The sequence below is a fragment of the Macaca fascicularis genome, chromosome 5 (assembly GCF_037993035.2).
Source record: "Macaca fascicularis isolate 582-1 chromosome 5, T2T-MFA8v1.1".
NCBI classification, from domain to species: domain Eukaryota; kingdom Metazoa; phylum Chordata; class Mammalia; order Primates; family Cercopithecidae; genus Macaca; species Macaca fascicularis.
Genome location: NC_088379.1, coordinates 46,965,098 through 46,984,641, shown reverse-complemented (window position 1 = coordinate 46,984,641; position 19,544 = coordinate 46,965,098). Strand labels below are relative to the sequence as shown.

The following is a 19,544-nucleotide window of genomic DNA, read 5'->3' as shown; positions in this document are numbered from 1 at the left end:
AGCTGAAGGAAACTGTGCTTAGTGTGGTAGGTAATTTACCTTCTTGTGCAAGTTATTTGTTATTACGGGCCAATGATGGTTTGTAGAACAGCACTTTGAATAGCACCCATCGTGAAGTCTCTTCTAAATTTCAACTTTAGAAGGAAAACATCTTGCTGTGTAGTTAGTCACTCTCTCACCACTTGGTAACACTCTATTAGCATATTCAGCAGCTTTATCGAAATTGGATCAGTATACTAAATAGTATACATATTAAAGTGTGCAATGTGATATTTTGACATACACATATTTACATCCATGAACGCATCACCACAAATTAGGATAATGAACATTTGAACACTCCTGAAGGTTTCCTCTTCGTCCTCTGTAGTCCCTGCCCCTTCCATTTCCCACAGGTAACCACTGATCTGCTTCCTGTCACTACAGATTGTTGCATTTTTGAAAGTTTAGTATAAAGGTATCATATAGTATGTACTATTTTTAAAAAAAATATCTGGCTTCTTTCAGCATTATCTTGAGTTTCATTCATGTTGCATGTATCAGTAGCTCATTTCTTTTTATTGTTCAGAAGTATTATGTTGTAGAGTTCTGCCACAATTTATTCACCTGTTAATGGATATTTTGGTTGGTTCAAGTTTTATTCATTAGAATACATAGAATGCTATGAACTTTCTTGCATACATCTTTGAATGAACATATGCTTTTATTTTTTTTTTTAGCAAGTACTTTAAAATGAAATGACTGGATGATATGATAGGTTTATTTTTTCAAGATACTCCTGAACTTAAAAATTTTTTTTATTTGAATAATTTTTGAGGGTACAGGTGGTTTTTGGTTACATAGAGAAGTTATTTAGTGCTGATTTCTGAGATTTTTATTGCTCCTGTCACCCAAGCAGTATACTGTACCCTTAATGTAATATTTTATCCTTCACACCCCTCCCAACCTTCCTCCCTGAGTCCACAAGGTTCATTATATTACTCTTATGCCTTTGTATCCTCATAGCTTAGGTTTTCCATTCCCGAGTTACTTCACTTAGAATAATGACTGTCAAGCTTTTTCTGAGTGATTTTAACATTTTGCATTTCCATTGCAGTCTATGAGGGTTCTGCCTCCATCTTGCCAACACTTGGCATTGCCAGTCTTTTTAATTTCAGTTATTTTAATATGTATGTGTCTCACTGTGGTTTTAGCAATATTTAACAAATTTCCCTAATGACCAGTGATGTTGAGCATCTTTTCATGTGCATATTTGCCATGTATACATCTTCAGTGAAATGTCTGCTCAGATCTGTTGCCCATTTTTCAATTGGATTTTTTGTCTTCCGAGTATTGAATTTTGAGAGCTCTTTTGACTTATGTGAATACAAATCCTTTATTAGAGAGATACTTTGCAAATGCTTTCTTCTAATCTGTGGCTTATCTTCCCCCCGCCCCCATGTAAATGGACCCTATATGTTTTTAGATCAGTTTTAGATAAATCAAACTTTAAAAGATAGTACAGAGTTTCTATATTATTAACATTTTACATTAGTACAGTGCATTTGTTATAATTAGTGAACTAATATTGACACATTATTGTTAAGTAAATTCTAGAGTCTATTCAGACTTTCTAAGTTTTTCCCTAGTGTCCTTTTCCTGCCCCAGGATTCCATCCTAGATACCATATTACATTTAGTTGGCATGTTTTTGATGACCTTGACAGTGTTGAAGAGTGTGGGCAAAATACTTTGTGGGATGTCTCTCTCTATTGGAATTTGATGTTTTTCTTCATGATTAGAATTGGATTATGGGTGTTGAGAAGGAAGATCACAGAGATAAAATGCCATTTTCATCACATCATATCAAGGGTACATATTACTAACATGAGTTATGGCTTGATATTAATCTTGTTACCTGGCTGAGGTACAGGTGTCTTCACTATGAACTGACTCTTCATTTTTCCCTTTTCTTACTGTGCTTAAGGAAATCACTATAGTTCAGCCCATACTTAAGGAGTGGGCAGGTGTGCTCTCCTTTTTGAGGCTGGAATATCTATATAAATGGTGTGGAATTTGGTACATATTTGTTTCTTTTCCACTATTGAGCTTTCTACTTATCAGTATGGACTCATTTTATACTTTGGGTTATAATTCAGTACTGCTTTGTTACTCGAATTGTTCTAGGCTTGGCCATTAGGAGCTCTTTCACTTGGCTCCTGTGTCCATTCGACATATCCCCATCAATGAGGTTGGACTTTTTATTTTTTTCAGGGCAGGGGGTTGCATCTTCTTTTTCTTTTTTCATCTTGGAAAGTATTTTCTTACTCTCTGGCAGTGCAAGATGCTCCAGGCTCATCTTGGGTATTTCCTGTCCAATCCTAGAATCAGTTACTTCTCCAAGGAACTCTGGTTCCTTTTATTGAAGAATGGTGTTAGAAACCAAGCTAGGTATGCTCATTGCTACTGAGGTGTTATTTCTTTTAGGCCCTTTTGGTGCTGACAGAACTAAGAAATATGTGCGTGTATACTAACCTGCGTATATACACATATCTATAATTATTTATATGATCATACATACCTATATTAAGCTAAACAAGCTCATACTGATGTCTCCAACTCTAATCTGTTACATGGATTATTCTAGCCTCCTATCCTTCCCTATCTACAAATTTCAGTTCCAACAATGAGAAAGGAGTTAATCCATTTTGAGTAGGTTTCTGTGTGTGATGTCAGATAAGGGTTAGGTTCATTATTTTATATGTGGACATTCAGTTTTCACAACACTGCCTGTTGAGGCTATCCTTTCCCCAGTGTGTATTCTTGGCACCCTTGTTGAAGATCAGTTGACTATATTTGTGTGTATGTACTTCTGGGTGCTCTATTGTATTTCATTAGTCTTCATGCCTGTTTTTATGTTACACTTTGCTGTTTTTGATTTTTGTAGCTTTTTTCATACATTTGTAGGCCCCTGTCAGGAAGGATGAGGCCTCCAGCTTTGTTTGTTCTCAGGATTGTGTGTGTGTGTGTGTGTGTGTGTGTGTATGTCTACTAGGGGTCTTTGTGGTTCCTTTGAATTTTGGGGTTTTGGGATTGCTTTTTCCTATTTCTGCAAAAAATGTCATTGAGATTTTGATAGGGATTGCATTGAATCTGTAGATTGCTTTGAGTCCTGTGGATATTTCAAAAATATTGAATCTTTAATGCATGACCAGTGCTGTCTTTTATTTGTGTCTTGTTTAATTTCTTTTAGCAATGTTTTGTAGTTTTCAGTGTACAAGTTTTCTGCCTCCTTGGTTAAGTTTATTTCTAAATATTTCATTCTTTTTGGTGCTATTGTAAATGGGATTTTCTTAATTTCTTTTTTGCCTTGTTCATGATTTATGTATGCTGAATCTGTATTCTGCATCTTTACTGAATTCTTTTATTGGTTCTAACAGCATTTTTAAAATAAGGTTTTCTGCATATAAGATTGCATCATTAATGAACAAAGATAATTTTAGTTCTTTCTTTCTGATTTGGATGCCTTTGACTTCTTTTTATTGCCTAATTGCTCTAGCTAGGTCTTTCGGTACTATATGGCATAGAAGTGGCAAGAGTAGACATCTTTGTCTTCTTGATCTTAGAGAAAAAGCTTTCAGTTTTTCACTTAAGTATGATGTTAGCTGTAGGCTTTCATATGTGGCCTTTATTATATTTAGATAATTTTCTCTATTTCTAATGGTTGAAAGTGTTTTTATCATGAAAAGGTGTTAATTTTCGTCAAATGCTTTTTCTGCATCTATTGAATTCATTATGTGATTTTTATCCTTTCTATTAATGTGATTGATTGATTTTCATATGTTGAACCATCTTTGCATCCCAGGGATAAATTTCACTTGATCATGGTATATGATTTTTTTTTAATGTGTTGTTGAATTTGGCTTGCTATTGTTTTGTTGAGGATATTTGTACCTATGTTTGTTAGGGATATTGGCGTGTGGTCTTTTTTTGTCATGTCTTTGTCTGGGTTTAGTGTCAGGATCATGGTGACCTCGTAAAATGAATTTGAAAGTGTTTCCTCTTCAGTTTTTTGGAAGAGTTTGAGAAGGATTGATTTTAATTCTTCTTTAAATATTTGATAGAATTCTTCAGTGGAGCCTTCTGGTCCTTGACTTTTCTGTGTTGGGAGGTTTTTGATTACTGATTCAATCTCCTTGCTAGTTGTAAGTCTTAACATATTGTATTTTCTCATGATTCAGTCATTGTAGGTTGTGTGTTTCTAGGAATTTATCTGTTTCTCTTAGGTTATCTAAGTTGTTAGCCTATAATGATTCATATTAGTCTCTTGTAATCCTTCTTATTTCTGTGGCATCAGAAGTAGTATCCTCTGTTTCATTTCTGATTTTTTAATGTGAATTTTCTTTTGTTCTTAGTCTAGCTAAAGATTCGTCAATTTACTATTTTCAAATAACTAACTCTTAGTTTCATTGATTTTTATTTTGTTTTATATTCTATATTTCATTTATTTATGCTTCAATCTTTATTATTTCCTTCCTGCTGCTAACTTTGGGTATAATTTTTTCTTATTTTTCTAGTGGTTGAAGAGTATCTTGTTTAATTTTCACATATTTGTCAATTTTCTAGTTTTCTTAGGCCATTGATTTCTAGTTTTATTCCACTGTGGTCTGAAGAGATAGTAGGTCTGATTTCAGTCATCTTAAATTCATTAAGACTTGTTTTGTAACCTAACATCTGGGCAATTCTGGATAATGTTCCATGTGCTTTTGGGAAGAATGTGTATTCTGTTGCTGTTGGGTGGAATGTTCTGTATATGTCTGTTAGGTCTATGTAATCTATAGTGTTGTTCAAGTCCTCTCTTCCACTATTGATATGTCTGGATGCCCTATTATTGAAAGTGGGGATACTGAAACCTAACATTATTGTGTTGCTGTTTGTTTCTCCTTTCATTTCCCTCAATGTTTGATTCATATATTTGGATGCTTTAATGTTGGGTACTATGTATTTATCATTGTTAGATCTTCCTGGTGATTGACCGTTTTATCATTGTATAACATCCTTCATAAATTTCTGTGTCTGTGTTGTTTTGTGCAGATTCCCAATTAGTGATTTGTGGGTTTCTCAGATGTCCATAATCTCTCTTTCCTTCTGGCGTCAGTCTGTGGTACTACAGGTATTCTGAACTGTCACAAACAGCCCCACTCTTTCGTTCTCAGATGCCCAAGGTTTCTAGAGTTTTCTAGGTCCTGTCAGTACCCCGAGTCAGGCAAGAGAGAAATCAGTCCCTAAAGAAGCCCTAAAACATCAGAACATTGGATACATGCTCCACAATTCTCTCCTCCATACCCAGTTCCCGGGGAAAGGCTACCAAGTTGTATCAGCCTCCACTGTACTGCAGGTCCTGTGGAATGACAGCAAGCAGCCAAGCTCCCTTCTGTCCTCAGCGACCTCTAGGCATCTAGAGTATTCCAAGTCCTGTCCATAATCCCAGACAGAAAACAGTCACTTGGGCAGCCTCCTGTAAACCCAAAATGCTGAAGTCATGCTCCAACTTCTCCTTTCCCTGGGAGAAACCAGGAGCTGGGAGTTTTCTGCTGGTTCCATGCTGAGCTGTGGAGGTGGACTATGGTGAATGAATGCCACAAATGTTCCTATTGGAGATGCAGCTCGTTTTGTGTTCTCTTAAGGTACAGATGCATCTTAACTGGTCTCTGGATTACTCACAAAAGAAATTGGTCTGTATGTTGTTGACTTCAGATCTCGGGTAGTCAGGGGCTTTCTATTCTGCTGTCTTGCCGATGTTACTCCACTTTACAGTTCCACAATGAATGAGAGTTGTTGTTTTGAATTCTCAGCAGCATTAGGTATGATCAGTATTTTGAGTTGTAGCTATTCTAATAGAGATGTAGTAGTATCTCACTGTTGTTTTAATTTGCAGTTCCCTAGTGACCAAGGATGTTGAGCATCTTTTCTTATGCATGTTTTCTATCTGTACATATTCTTTGGTGAGTTGTCTATTCGGATGTGTTCGCTTATTTTTAATTAGGTTGTCTTAATGTTGATTTTTCAAAGTTCTTTGTATATTTTAGATAGATGTTCTTTATTAGACATGTGTTTTGCAAACACCTTCTTCCAGTCTGTGGCTTATTGTTTCATTCTCCCAACTGTCTTCAAAGGCTGAAGTTTTAAATTTTGAAGAAGTTCAGTTGACCAGTTCTTTTTTGGATCATGCTTTTGGCATCATATCTAAGAAATCATCGTGTAACCTAGACTAACAAAGGTGATCTCCTAAATTGTCTTTTAGAAATGTGATAGTTTCAGTTTTACATTTAGGTCTATGTTCTATTTTGTGTTAATTTTTGAATATGGCACACGGTGTGGCTCAAAGTTCACTTTTAGCATGTGAATATTCAATTATTTCAGCACCATTTGCTGAAAAGGCTATCCTTTCTCTACTGAACTGCCTCTGTGCCTTTGTCAAAAATTAATTGTTCAGGCTGGGCATGGTGGCTCACGCCTGTAATACCAGCACTTCAGGAGGCCGAGGTGGCCTGATCATTTGACGTCAGGAGTTCGAGACCAGCCTGGCTAAGGTGGTGAAATCCCATCTCTACTAAAAATACAGAAATTATCTGGGCATGGTGTTGCATGCCTGTAATCTCAGCTACTGGGAGATTGAGGCAGGAGAATTGCCTAAACCTGGGAGGTGGAGGTTTCAGTGAGCCGAAATCGTGCCACCGCACTCCAGCCTGAATGACAAAGACTCTGCCAAAAATCCAAAACAAAACAAAAAAAACAATTGTTCGTGTACATGTAGATCAATATCTGAACTCCGTTCTGTTCTATTCATCTATTTGTCTATGTTGATATCGATACCGTGCCATCTTGGTTACTGTAGCTTTTTGATAAATTGATAAATCTTGTAATCTGGCAGTGTTAGCTCTCTAACTTTGTTGTTCTTTTTCAAAGTTGTTTTGGCTTTTTTAGGTCATTTGCATTTCCACATGAATTTTAGAATATTTTTGCTTGAGGGTTTATAATTTATATCAGATGAGAAAACTGCTATTATGCTTATCTTTGTTTCTCTGTAAATACCATGTCTTTTTCTCTGTATGCTTTTTAACTTTTTTTCACCATGGGTTATGTGCAATTTGATTGTGATGTACTTTGGGATAGTTGGTTGGTTGGTTGTTTCTTGTGTTTGCAGTTTGTTTTGTTTCTTGAATCCGTAGGTTTGTAGTTTCCATCAAATTTGGAAAAATTTCAGTCATAATTTCTTGACTGTTTTTTGTCCCTCCCTGCACTTCAGGACAATTACACATATATTGGGCTGCTTGAAGTTCTCCAGTTTCTCAATGATACGTTTCATTCTTTTAAATTATTTTCCTCTGCATTTCATTCTTATATCTTTAAGAACAGTTATCATTTCTTTTACATTGTCTAATATGTCAAAACCAGTGTTTTTATCTCAAACATTGAAGTTTTGATCTCTAGCAATTCATATTGGTTTTTGTTTTTGTAAACACATTTTACATCTCAACCTAGTTTTTTAAACATATGGCATATAGTTATAACTTTCCAGTCTTAATTTTAACACCAGTGTTAGTTTTGATTGACTAGTCTTCTCATTGTGGATCTTGTTTTCCTTTTTCTTTGCATGCCTGGTAATTTCTGATTGGGTGCCAGATGTGATGAATTTAACCTTATTGGCTGTTGGCTATTTTTATATTTCTGTAAATATCCTTGAGCTTTGTTATGAATTGAATGCAATTAAGTTACTTGGAAAGAGTGATCTATTAAGCTCTTGCTTTTCTAATTTGTGAGGCAGATCCAGTGCAGTGCTCAGTAATGGGCTAATTATTCCCTATCACTGAGGCAAGACTGTCTTGAGTACTTTACCTACTGTCTTGTGAATTAAGAGATTTTTCCAATGTAGTTGTTGGGAACAGGCACTATTCCTGGCAATGTATGAGAACCAGACCCTTTTCCCTCTGATTTCTTCAAGTAGCTCTTTTTCCAGCCTTGGGTTGTTTCTTCACATGTACGTACTGATTGATACTCTGCTGAATACTCAAAGGGCAGTGTGCTCTAGGTTTCTAGGGTGGTTTTTCTCGGCAATTTCCTCCTCTTTGGTTTTCTCTCTTGTGAATTCTAGCTGCCTTGGTCTTCCTGGACTCTCAGTTCTACTTCCTCAATTCAGGGAGCCCTCCAGGCTCCCCATGGGTTCCTCTCTCTGAACTGTGGTCTGAAAACTCTGTAAAGTAAGCTGGAGCAGTCATAGGCTGTACCTGCTTTGTTTCCTGTCACTCAGGTATCATTATCCTGTGTTCCCTGATACTTGGTGTCTTGAATGCCAGTGGTTTGTGTGTGTCAGGGAGTTGGGAGGGGGGTAGGTGACTATTTTTGTTTTTGATTGTTTCAAGTCATAGTGTAAATCCTGTACCTCCAAAGTAATTTTTATTTCAATAACTTTTGGAGTACAAGTGTTTTTTCGTTACATTGATGAATTACATAGTGTTGAAATCTGAGATTTTAGTGCACCCATCACCCAAATAGTGTACATTGTAACTCAGTAGTGTCTCTAAAATCCATTATATCACTCTGTATTCCTTTGCATACCCTTAGCTTAGCTCCTACTTATCAGTGAGAACATATGGCTTTTGTTTTTTTACTCCTGTTATTTCACTTAGAATAATTGACCCAAGGTCCATCAAAGCTGTTGCAAATGCCATAATTTTGTTCATTTTAATGGCTTAGTCATGTTCCATTGATGTATATGCACATTTTCTTTATCCACTCATTAGTTGATGAACACTTAGGTTGTTTCCACATCTTTGCAATTCTGCATTGTGCTGCTATAAACATACATGTTAAAGTGTCTTTTTCACATAATGACCTCTTTTCCTTTGGGTAGATACCCAGTAGTGGGATTGCTGGATCAAGTGGCAGATGTACTTTTAGCTTTTTAAGGAATCCCCATACTGCTTTCCATAGAGGTTGTACTAATTTCCATTTTCACCAGCAATGTATACACATTTATTTCCCCCACATCCACACCAACATCTATTGTTTTTTGACTTTTTAATAATGGCCATTCTTGGTAGGGGTAAGGTGGTATTTCATTGTGGTTTTAATTTGCATTTCCCTGATGATTGGCGATATTGAGCATTTATGTGTTGGTCATTTGTATATCTTCTTTTGACAAATGTCTATTTGTGTCGTGGCCCACTTTTCAATCAGATTATTTGTTTTCTTTCTTGGCAATTAGTTTGATTTCTTTGTAGATTCTGGATAGCAGTCCTTTGTTGGATGCAGAGTTTGCAAATATTTTCTCCCATTCTGTGGATTGTCTGTTTACTTTGTTGATTATTTCTTTTACTGTGCAGAAGTCTTTTAGTTTAATTGGGTCCCATTTATTTAGTTTTGTTTTTGTTGCATTTGCTTTTGGAGTCTTAGTCATGAATTCTTTGCCTAGGCTGGTGTCTAGAAGAGTTTTTCTAATGTTGTCTTCTAGAATTTTTATAATTTTAGGTCTTTTTTGTATAAGGTGAGCGATCATGATTCGTTTCATTCTTCTACATGTGGCTTGCCAGTTTTCCCAGCACCATTTATTAAATAGGGTGTCTCTTCCCCAATTTATGTGTTTGTGTGCTTTGTTGAAGATCAGTTGACTACACATATTTGGCTTTACTTCTAGGTTCTCTATTCTGTTCCATTGGAGTATGTGCCTACTTTTATACCAGTACCATGCTGTTTTGGTAGCTATAGCCTTGTAGTATAATTTGTTCTTTTTGCTTAGGATTGCTTTGGCTATTCATACTCTTTCTGGGTTCCATATGAACTTTATGATTGTTTTTTCTAATTCTATGAAAAATGATGTTGGTATTTTGATGGGAATTGCATTGAATCTGTAGATTGCTTTGGGCACCATGGTCATTTGCACAATATTGATTCTTCTAATCCATGAGCATGGGATATGTTTCGTTTATGTTGTCTATGATTTCTTTCAGCATCGTTTTTGTAGTTCTCCTTGTAGAAATCTTTCACCTCATTGGTTAAATATACTCCTAGGTATTTTATTTTATTTTTGGCAGCTGTTGTAAAAGGGAAAATTCTGTACCTGTTAATCCATCTTGATTGGAAGTGTAAGCCCATGTCATTAAAATTTTAGGTTAAGAAAAAAAATATCTATTTTTGTTCTTACTCTAATGTGAACTGAATGCCTGAGAGATGTTGTGGGCAGTTAATTATAAAGTAGTGTAATTATGTTAATTCTGAAGTCATTAGAGAACATGAGAAAATAGAATACAATGTTTATTTTATCCCTGTAACTGTAGCTTGATAAGATTGAATCTTAGAATTAGGGTCAAAAGCTGAGCTATATCATGTAGCATTTTATTTTCTGCCTAGGGTTATTTAAGAAAAAGCATCCTAAAAATATTTAAGACCCTTTTAAAGGAGAGCAGATTCAAACAAACTTCTTTGAGAGGATTATCTCTCCTTGCAGATACAGAGTATGCAACTGGTAGGCTGTACCGCACAGACTGATCTACAGCTTGTCTAGCAAAAGTGGTTCTATCTTGTGATGACTTGCCTGGCAAAACCAAACATAATTCATTGATAATAATGTCACGTATTCCTGTGATAATTGAAATAGTTAAGGTTATATTTGTTTAACATTGGGACATAATTATCTTCTAATAAAGCTAAAGTTTCTGTTAAGAATGCTATTCTCTTTGAAAAGCGAGTTACTTCTGTAGATAATACCTATGTTGAGAATGTGATATGATGATATTCATAGACTCAATGTCCAACCAAAATTGACATCTCCTGCTACTGATATTTTCTGTTTAGGATATATGATAAATATCTTATTTTTCTTTTAAGAAAAAAAAAGTTTTGAAGAAAACTTCACCGAGTTTAGGTGAAGTATTGTCTTTCATTTATGTGCTACCAGATGCCAAAGTTAACTGATTTAAAAGTTGATTTACTTTTTTTTTTTTTTAATTTATTTATTATTATTATACTTTAAGTTGTAGGGTACATGTTCATAACGTGCAGAGTTCTCCAGCGCGGCACATTAGTTGTATGTGGATTTTTTTTTTTTTAGGGTCTCTTTGTTTTTTCCAACATAATGTTTCTGCATTCATCTATTCTTAAATTGAAAACCACATAATTTACTTCTTATAAAGTCTTAAATGTGAAACCAAGAAATTTAATTGAGCAGTAAAAACACTCTCTGAATGTAGACCATGATCTCAGTTTCTTCCATTTTTCCCCCTAGTAGAAAATAGACTTCTACATAAGAAAGCTAAAATATGTTAATATTTTTGTTAAAGGTTTAATATTATCAGAATACAACCCATTCAAGTTACATAATTACATTTTTATTTATTAAACATGGAATCATCTATTGAATTGCAATATATTAAATATACTGTTTCCTCTTAAATGAAACTGCTTGACAGTTAAAAAAAAATATATGGGCTTGCCATACTTGCAGGTCTTTTATGTTTTTAGATCTTATTTACTTATTTATATTTTTACAGTGAAATAGTAATTTAAAGAGAGGGTCGGAAAATTCTGTAGTCACTTGAGTTTCCTCTAGCCACATTTTATTGCAAACCAGTTCCTCCTTTGAACATCTTTATAATTTAAGTCTTTAAAAATGCTTTCATTTCAAACACTAAATATTTCTATATTGGAAAAGTTTTTACAGTATATTATTTATTTTTTCCACATGCCCCACCCCTTTACAATATATTTTAAATGCTATCTTTGGATTTCATTTCTTTCTGTTTTGTAAGAATCATACTATAATTCACCCTGGTAAACTCAGTTTTTCTTTCAGTATTATGTGTACAATGTACATTGTACTGTACAATGATTGTATTAATGAAAAACACATAGTACACATTCAGTGTACATTTTCTTTCAGTGCTACGTGTTTTTCATTAATGTACACTTTTCATAATGTATATTGAAACTGAACATGTGGAAGCTCAGCAAGAGTTTTCGATTAATTTTGTTTATATTCTGAACAATTAGAATGTCTAAGTGTAAGGCAGAGTGTGAGCTTTGGAGTTGGGCATCTGGCTCGGTCACTTACTTGGCAAACTCTTTTTGTATTGATGAACTTCCATATCTCTGTGGGAAGAGACAAAATGGGAAAAACAAAAATCTCATACATTTTGGATTGATTTAATTCTCACAAAATGTCTATGAAGCAAATTCTAATGTTATCTTCAGAGAAAAAAATGGCCAAGCTGAATAGCACCATGTGTAAGCACGTGGGCCGTTCTGCAGAACTGGCAGAGCTTCTGTCATAGAAGAAAGGGAGAGAGGAAATATTCTAGAGTCAAAGAGACTTAAGAGACCTCATTTCGATCCTCACTTGAAAAAACAACTGTAAAAAGGTATTTTGGAGACAATTGGGGAAATGTGAATAAAATTCATTAAATAATGTCAAGGAGCTATTATTTTTGTTTGGTATGATAATGGTATTATGGTTAGATTTTCTTAATGCCCATAATTTATAGATATATGTATAAGTGAAATCACATAAGGGATAAGATTTAGCTTTAAATACATTAGAAGAAAACCCCACAACTGATTAAATGAAGCAAGTGTGACTTAATAGTTGCAGACTTTTGATAGTTGTGGAATCTGGGCGATGGTTATGTTTGAAATGTTTCGGAATTAAAAAAAGAAAAAGAAATTATGCAGTGGACTTAGATAACTGGGATACTAGTGACACAGATACAGTGACTACGCAAACATATGTTCCCAGGTGCCTGAAGGAGAACTCTCTTGAATGTCAGTGTATGACAAAAATACTTTTATCCGAATACTTTCATATTCACTTTGTAATTATTGTGAATGTGTAGATATGCTAATTTGCCCTAATATGGTTTATTAAGTTGGCCTCCCCATCTAAACTGTAATTTTCTCTGAGACTGAGAAGATCTGTTTGATATCTTTACTCTATCCTTTTCCCATTGCCCTTGCATGATTACTATTCAATGATTGCTGAATTAAACAACACTTTCGTTTAGGAAGATGCTGGATGCTAAACACCTATCTTACTCAGGCTTCTTATTGACATAGAAAATTCTGTACATGTTACATATACATGTGTTCCTTTTCTGATTTAAATAAAACTGATGGGCATTTATTTCTCCCATTGTGTAATATAGTCTGTGGAAATAGTAGCCAGTGTCGGATGCCTCAGCTCTCTCTTGCTCTGCAGGCCAAAACTCAGCTTTTAAAGTGGCAATTCCCAGTTATTTTGTTAAATGGATGTTAAAGTCATCCCTGGGTTGGAGTTTAGACTTTTATTGAAAAGCTATTCTACTAATCACCAGTTAATGGATGAATAAAATTCACACTTTTGGTCTGTTCATTGTTTTATTGTCAACACATTCTTTCTCAAGGGAGAGAATGAATTTGGAAGTTGGAAGTCTTCAAATTAGGGAAGTCTGACAAATAGGCCAACTCTAACATTCATATTTACAATGGAGATTTTAAAAGAAGTTTGACATAATACACCTCACAAATGGATACCAATAAGTCAGTTTTAGGCATTATTTTTGAATACAAGGAGACTGTTCATTTCTTCTTTTTTAATATAAACACCCCATATGTTTAAATGTTTGTAAGGCATGTTGTTATCTTAAATAATATTTTTAAAAATCAAAGTGGTACAGACAAAAGTTCCTGGAAAAGCGCTGGTATCTTTTTTTTTTTTTTTTTTTTTTTGATTGCTGAGTAATCCTGAAAAGAATTTCTTCCAAATAAAGGGATGTAGCTTTGTATTAAATTTTATAATAAAAGTTCTCAAATGATAGATTCAAAATTCTAAACATTTTTAAGGATTACAAAAAGATATTCCTGACATCTTGCATGTTTTAAAACATAGTACAAAGTAAGCTTTTTATATGTAGGCATTTGTAATTTAAAAAAAAGTTTTATTTGTGTTTTCAGAATAAACGAGCTAACATAAATTGTACATATTTACAGCAATAAACTACATTTCAGAAGCTGCACAACAACTTTTGTAAGTACAGCTGATGATTTTTGACACCAGCTTTCAAATGTGTTTTCATTCTTTCATTTGCTGCAACATTTAAACTCTTGTAGTACCAAAGCAAAGGAAACACCAACTTATTTTATAGCAAAGCCACATTATTAACAAAAATACTGAGTGAACGCCAGTCCTGTGACTGTTATGGTATCTCTGAGTCCTGAAATCGAGAGCACAAGCAATTCTTGTGTCCATACCTGATTGCATGTAAATTGATTTTGCATTTTACAAGAACACACAATTACTCAAGGAATGATTAAGAATAGAAAAAAGGCCATGAAGGGTAAAAGGGTCAGGAATCAGAGGCCACTGAACAGTTTCTTATTCACTGATTCACTGCTTAGGAGGAAATTGATATTTTTCTTTCACGTGTGTAAATCACAGTCAACAGGCTTCATGGATTTTGTCCACAGATAGCTTTTGAGATAACAAAGCCATAAATGTCACATACATTAAGCACATAAAAAGGAATTAATGAAACAGTTAGAGTATTTTAGTCAAATCCCTAACAGAAAGGGTACGGTTAAGCACACACAGTATGAAAGTTTGCTTTCAAATGTAAAAAGCAACTACAGAAAATCACAAGTTTCATTGGACAGAACAGCAATTTCAATCAGAAAATGCAGCATATATTGATACAAAATAGAAAACTTGAAATATAAAAGTAAGGAGTCTACCTTTAACTTTCTTGGCATTTTTTTAAACCTGTCCCATTTCATTACAATTTCTGCAGGTTTTACTGAAATACTCATTCTTGACATTTAGCTTCTTTAGTGGTCTGGTAGGTATACAAAAGTATTACCTGCTTAGGTAAGAAAGCGGATGCTTATGTCAAAGAGCCTTAAAATATTGTAATTTATGTTTATTTGCAATGAAAGAAGTCTACTTGGTAAAAATAAAGAGGGAGAAAAGGATTCTTTTATTTACAAGAATTGTAATATCAATCAGGATAAGAATTGGTTAAATCATGTTTGGTAGGAGGATAGACAGCAAATTGGTAACTGGAGATCTAAAAACACAAGGTATAAAACACTTAACGTGTAACATATTTGGTGAGTTTAGCATAACGGATTTTGAGAGGCAACAGAAGGTATGTATTTCTTTCTGTATATACATAGCACCTGCTTTTGAAAGCCCCAGCTATTTAGTACAGGATGCTATGAATTAAAAAGCAGGAGACTGGTGTGGAAAGTTCAGCTAATTTTCTGATTCAATCAAGTTTTAGGTGAGGTGGTAGCCAAAGAGGTGTCCCATTGCTGGCAGGATAGTAATTTCCTAAGTTTTAGTCTCATGAGTCCTGCTTTCTCAAACCTCTTGAATCACTGTAGGATTAGGCCCCTTGAGTAAAGTCAAGAGGAGCAAAATAATGATTCAGAGATGATAGACAGGTTTTCAAGCAAGCCACCCTCAACCCAGATGTCTTTCTTTCAAAAGCAATTTTATTTGTATTAAATAATATTAAACTTCCCAATTTTCATGTCTGTTAACCTTTTAAATGACATGACCTTTCACATTAGCCATCAGGCTCCCATCATGATGGCACCGCATGCTGCATGGTGGTTAAACAGGAAAAAGCTTATTTTAAAATGTCAAAAAGTTTTTGGTCCTTGTAAACATTTAAGTTATTTGGAATTTTCAAAACTGTTGTGAAATCTTGGCTTTGTATAATGCCACATGGTAGTTTTTGTTTGTTTGTTTGTTTTGTTTTTTCCTTTATTTAGGCAGGGTCTCACTCTGTCACCCAGGCTGGAGTGCAGTGGTACGATCTCAGCTCACTGCAGCCTTGACCCTCCGGGCTCAAGTGATCCACCCACCTCAGCCTTCCGAGTAGCTGGGACAACAGGCACGTGCCACCATGCCTGGCTAATTTTTGTATTTTAAGTAGAGATGGGTTTTCACCATGTTGTCCTAGCTGGTCTTGAGCAATCAGCCCACCTCAGACTCCCAAAATGCTGGGATTACAGGTGTGAACCACTGTGCTTGGCTCACGTGGTAGTTTTTTATCAAGAAAGAGAGTTATTGACTTTCCTTGAGATAAGGAGTTGAGCAACACAAGTCAATAAATATTTGTGTATATAATGAACATTCCCTTCTTGGAAGAGTACTGGATGTTCTGAATATGAAAGAACACTTGGATATATAATTCTGTTTTCCATGACACTGAAGTTAAGTTAAAATAATCAAAGGACTTCCCTAAAATTGTCTCAGGGGCATTGTTGTAAAATTTCAAGCTTTATCCAGTGAGTATTTTAAAAAGATGTAAGAAACAGATCAACAATGAGTTAATTAGCTTAAAAAAAGAAAAAGCAGATACACTGCAATTCAGTTTATTTGGGGAGTATCAGGTAGAAAAATGTGTTATCTAGTAAACTGGGATGGTTGATTGCCACTCTGAGGTAAGGCTTGCAAATTATACATTTCTTGTATGCAAATTAGTAAATTATTTAACAGGACAACTGGAAAGTTAATAATTTAAAAAGGGGGCAGAGGCAGAAAATGCATTTCCTTGTACATCTATTATATTGTATGCACTCTTGAGAAGCAGTGGTGAATGTCAAGAACTGTCCATTCCTCTTATATAGTTCTAAATCTTCTATTTATATCTTGGCAGAAATAGGATTTGTTGTGCAGTACCTTCTGGGAGTATTAGGATTCACATGGGAATGTTCCATCAATAATACAGTGTTGCTCCAGCTTCAAGAATAAATACCCTGTAGAACCTAGATTTAAAAGGCCATTAATAAGGCAAACAATGATAAACAGTGGGGGAAAAACCATAAAAGAAAACTTTCCTTTTTCCATAAAGGAAAAGCAACAGTGATTAGGAGGGAATATTCAATTCTTCTAGAACTGGTAGAATCTATATTGGTAGTATTATCAGGATTTAGTCTGTTTAGAAAAATCCCAGTAGAAAAAAATCTCAATGACTACTTTGCAAGACACAAACCTGGGTTCAACTGTACGTTCGACTGCATTTTTTATTCTTTGAGAGGTTGTAGATATAGACTCTATGGGACTAAAATAACTTAAGAGAGGATGTCATCTGTCTCACAAGGTATTATCTATAATCCTGAAATATTGCCTGTTATGAAAAAGTGTTTCTCTTTTGCTGCATTTCTCATTGTAAGTCATCTAATCAGCATTTATAGACCCTGCCATGGACAGAACAATAGATGCTTTCGACAATACAAAATAATTAGAAAATGTGGTGTTTGCTCTTAAGGACCTCACAAAGGGAGGCAAAATATCTCTTTGCAAAACTAGAAATGTGCAAATAAACTGTCTATTATTATTGAATAAAGTGACCACAAGAATTGAGGTAGTGTTAACAGGAGAGTGAAGAGAATGAGTCAGGGTGCTCATGGACAGCATTTTGGATGATGTTGTCCTGATTGATAAACCACGACTGAGATGGGGCTAGGAAAAAGAATATCTAATCAGCGGAAATAAAATGTAAAACTTCACAGCAGTGAGAACATTTTGGGATGACGTGTGGATGGATGTTGGAGTGGAAGGATAAGGAAGACCTGAGGATTAGCTTGCTTGCAGCTAATTAAGGAACTCATGGAGAAATAAGGTGAGTATGAGTAGTGGAGAAGACTGGGCCAGACTTAAATGATTTATAGGGAGCCAAGACATGTTTTCTGTAGTGTGTTAATGTTAAATGTATTAATATTTTCCACACCCTTCAGGTTGCTGAGACCCCATAATTATGGTGGCCATATAATTTATTATTCACATGGACAATTTTGAGAGTGAAAGGGAGTTTTATTAATAATTACACACTGCGACTGTCTGAGGCAAATTGGGTCATATGGTCTAACAATAATGTTAACCAAAAAGGACTGGAGCACATTTCAGGTTATTTCATTGCTGTGCAAACTTTCCTTCTATACGTTTTCTCAAGAGAATAAGGAAAGGCTTTTATGTATGGAGAAGCAGGTGGGTGGAACAGATGGAAAAAGCTGAAAACAAAACTGGATGCAGAGTGTCTACTGAGCTTGATATTTATCTGTTGGGAGTGGGAATAGTTCTCTTGCCCCCTACCTCCACTTATTTTTGAACTGCCCAAAATCTGGATCATCAAGGTAAAATGGATAAAATCTAGACAGCTTAGTAGAGTGGAAAAAGCTTGAATGGTCAGGAAATACTCAGGAAAATCATGAAAGTTTAGAATTGGAAGGTATCTTTCAACAAAGAAAAAAAAGAACATCTGTTTGCAGAAATTGTATTGAGGACCATGTTCAGAGACTGGAATTCTTCATGCATGCCTGAAGAACATGAGTAACTAGAGTGCTAATCACAAACTAATAAACTTTCAGTTTCGTCATGGCTGTGCCTAACACCAGTGGATTTAACTAGGTAAGAAGTTAACTAAGTGAGCCGGGGTGGAAGGAGTTGAATAACGGAGGTTTTAAAGACCTTCTTCCCAACTATTATAGATGGAAAGCTGCTTCTTGCCTGAGAGCTCAAAAATATCTGCTACTCTACTTTCAGGAAACAAGACAGTGTGGGGTCCAAGACTGAGGAGGGCACTGCAACAACATTTGGGCTTAGATGCTACCTGGAGGTTGGCTTTTCCACCCATGATGGGGTGTTTCATGGCTGTTCCTTGATTGAATTACAGAGAATGGTTTAAGGGCATCTTTATCTTCCAGGGATCTAAAAGGATTTGTATTATCTGAGACTCTTAAAGGGAAATATTGTAGTTATAGAAAATTACAAAAATAGTAACATATTTCCACTTGGCTTGCAAATGTAACTGTATGTGCTATATATTTTTAAAGGAGTATGAATAGGTATTGAATTCAATTCACTTGATATCAGATGGCTTACTCTCAAAGACGTGCTATCAAGAATTATTACTACATTAGTTGGGTTATGTTAGCAGAGGCCATGGTGCTCCTGTATCTTTCTGCTAACCTCCCATACAAATGAACTTCTCTAAAATTACCTTTGAAATTTGGTTTTGGAAGAGAACTTGGAAGTCATCTGGTGGCAGGTTCAAAGTCATGCACCTGGGCAGTGGCAGAGACAGCACAGAAGCCAGGTCCCCAATCGTATTAATAATTCCAAGGTGTTTTCCATCCACTGTGAATTCCCTCTCTCCATCATGATGCTCATTTATTGTTAACTTTTCAAGGTTAGGCTGCATGTTGTTTGGTATATGTTTAGATCTCTCTTCCAAATCTATATAAATGCTGTGTAGAGGAAACAGGTGTTCTACATATTTTTATGGGATAAATTTAGACAGTTTGCAGGTTGTCTGCAAGGCTGAGGGCAAGTGGGTAGGGTGTTATATACAAGTAGAAATTTGTAATGGGAGTAATATACAAAAAAGATGAAATGGATCAAGTTCCTAGAGGATAGTCTGTAACTAGTGGTGTGCTATTTGAATGATAAGCCCTTCTAGGAGGAATAATAATAAATTGTAAAATGGGCCTAATTAAGACTGAAAAAGCGAATGAATAAACAAGTTTGAT

General features: G+C 35.1%; 1 protein-coding gene across 1 annotated transcript in view; it reads right to left on the bottom strand.

Moving 5' to 3' along the window:
* ATP10D (ATPase phospholipid transporting 10D (putative)) overlaps positions 1-19,544 on the bottom strand; it is a 279,019-nt gene that overhangs the window by 151,075 nt on the left and 108,400 nt on the right. The window lies entirely within an intron of this gene.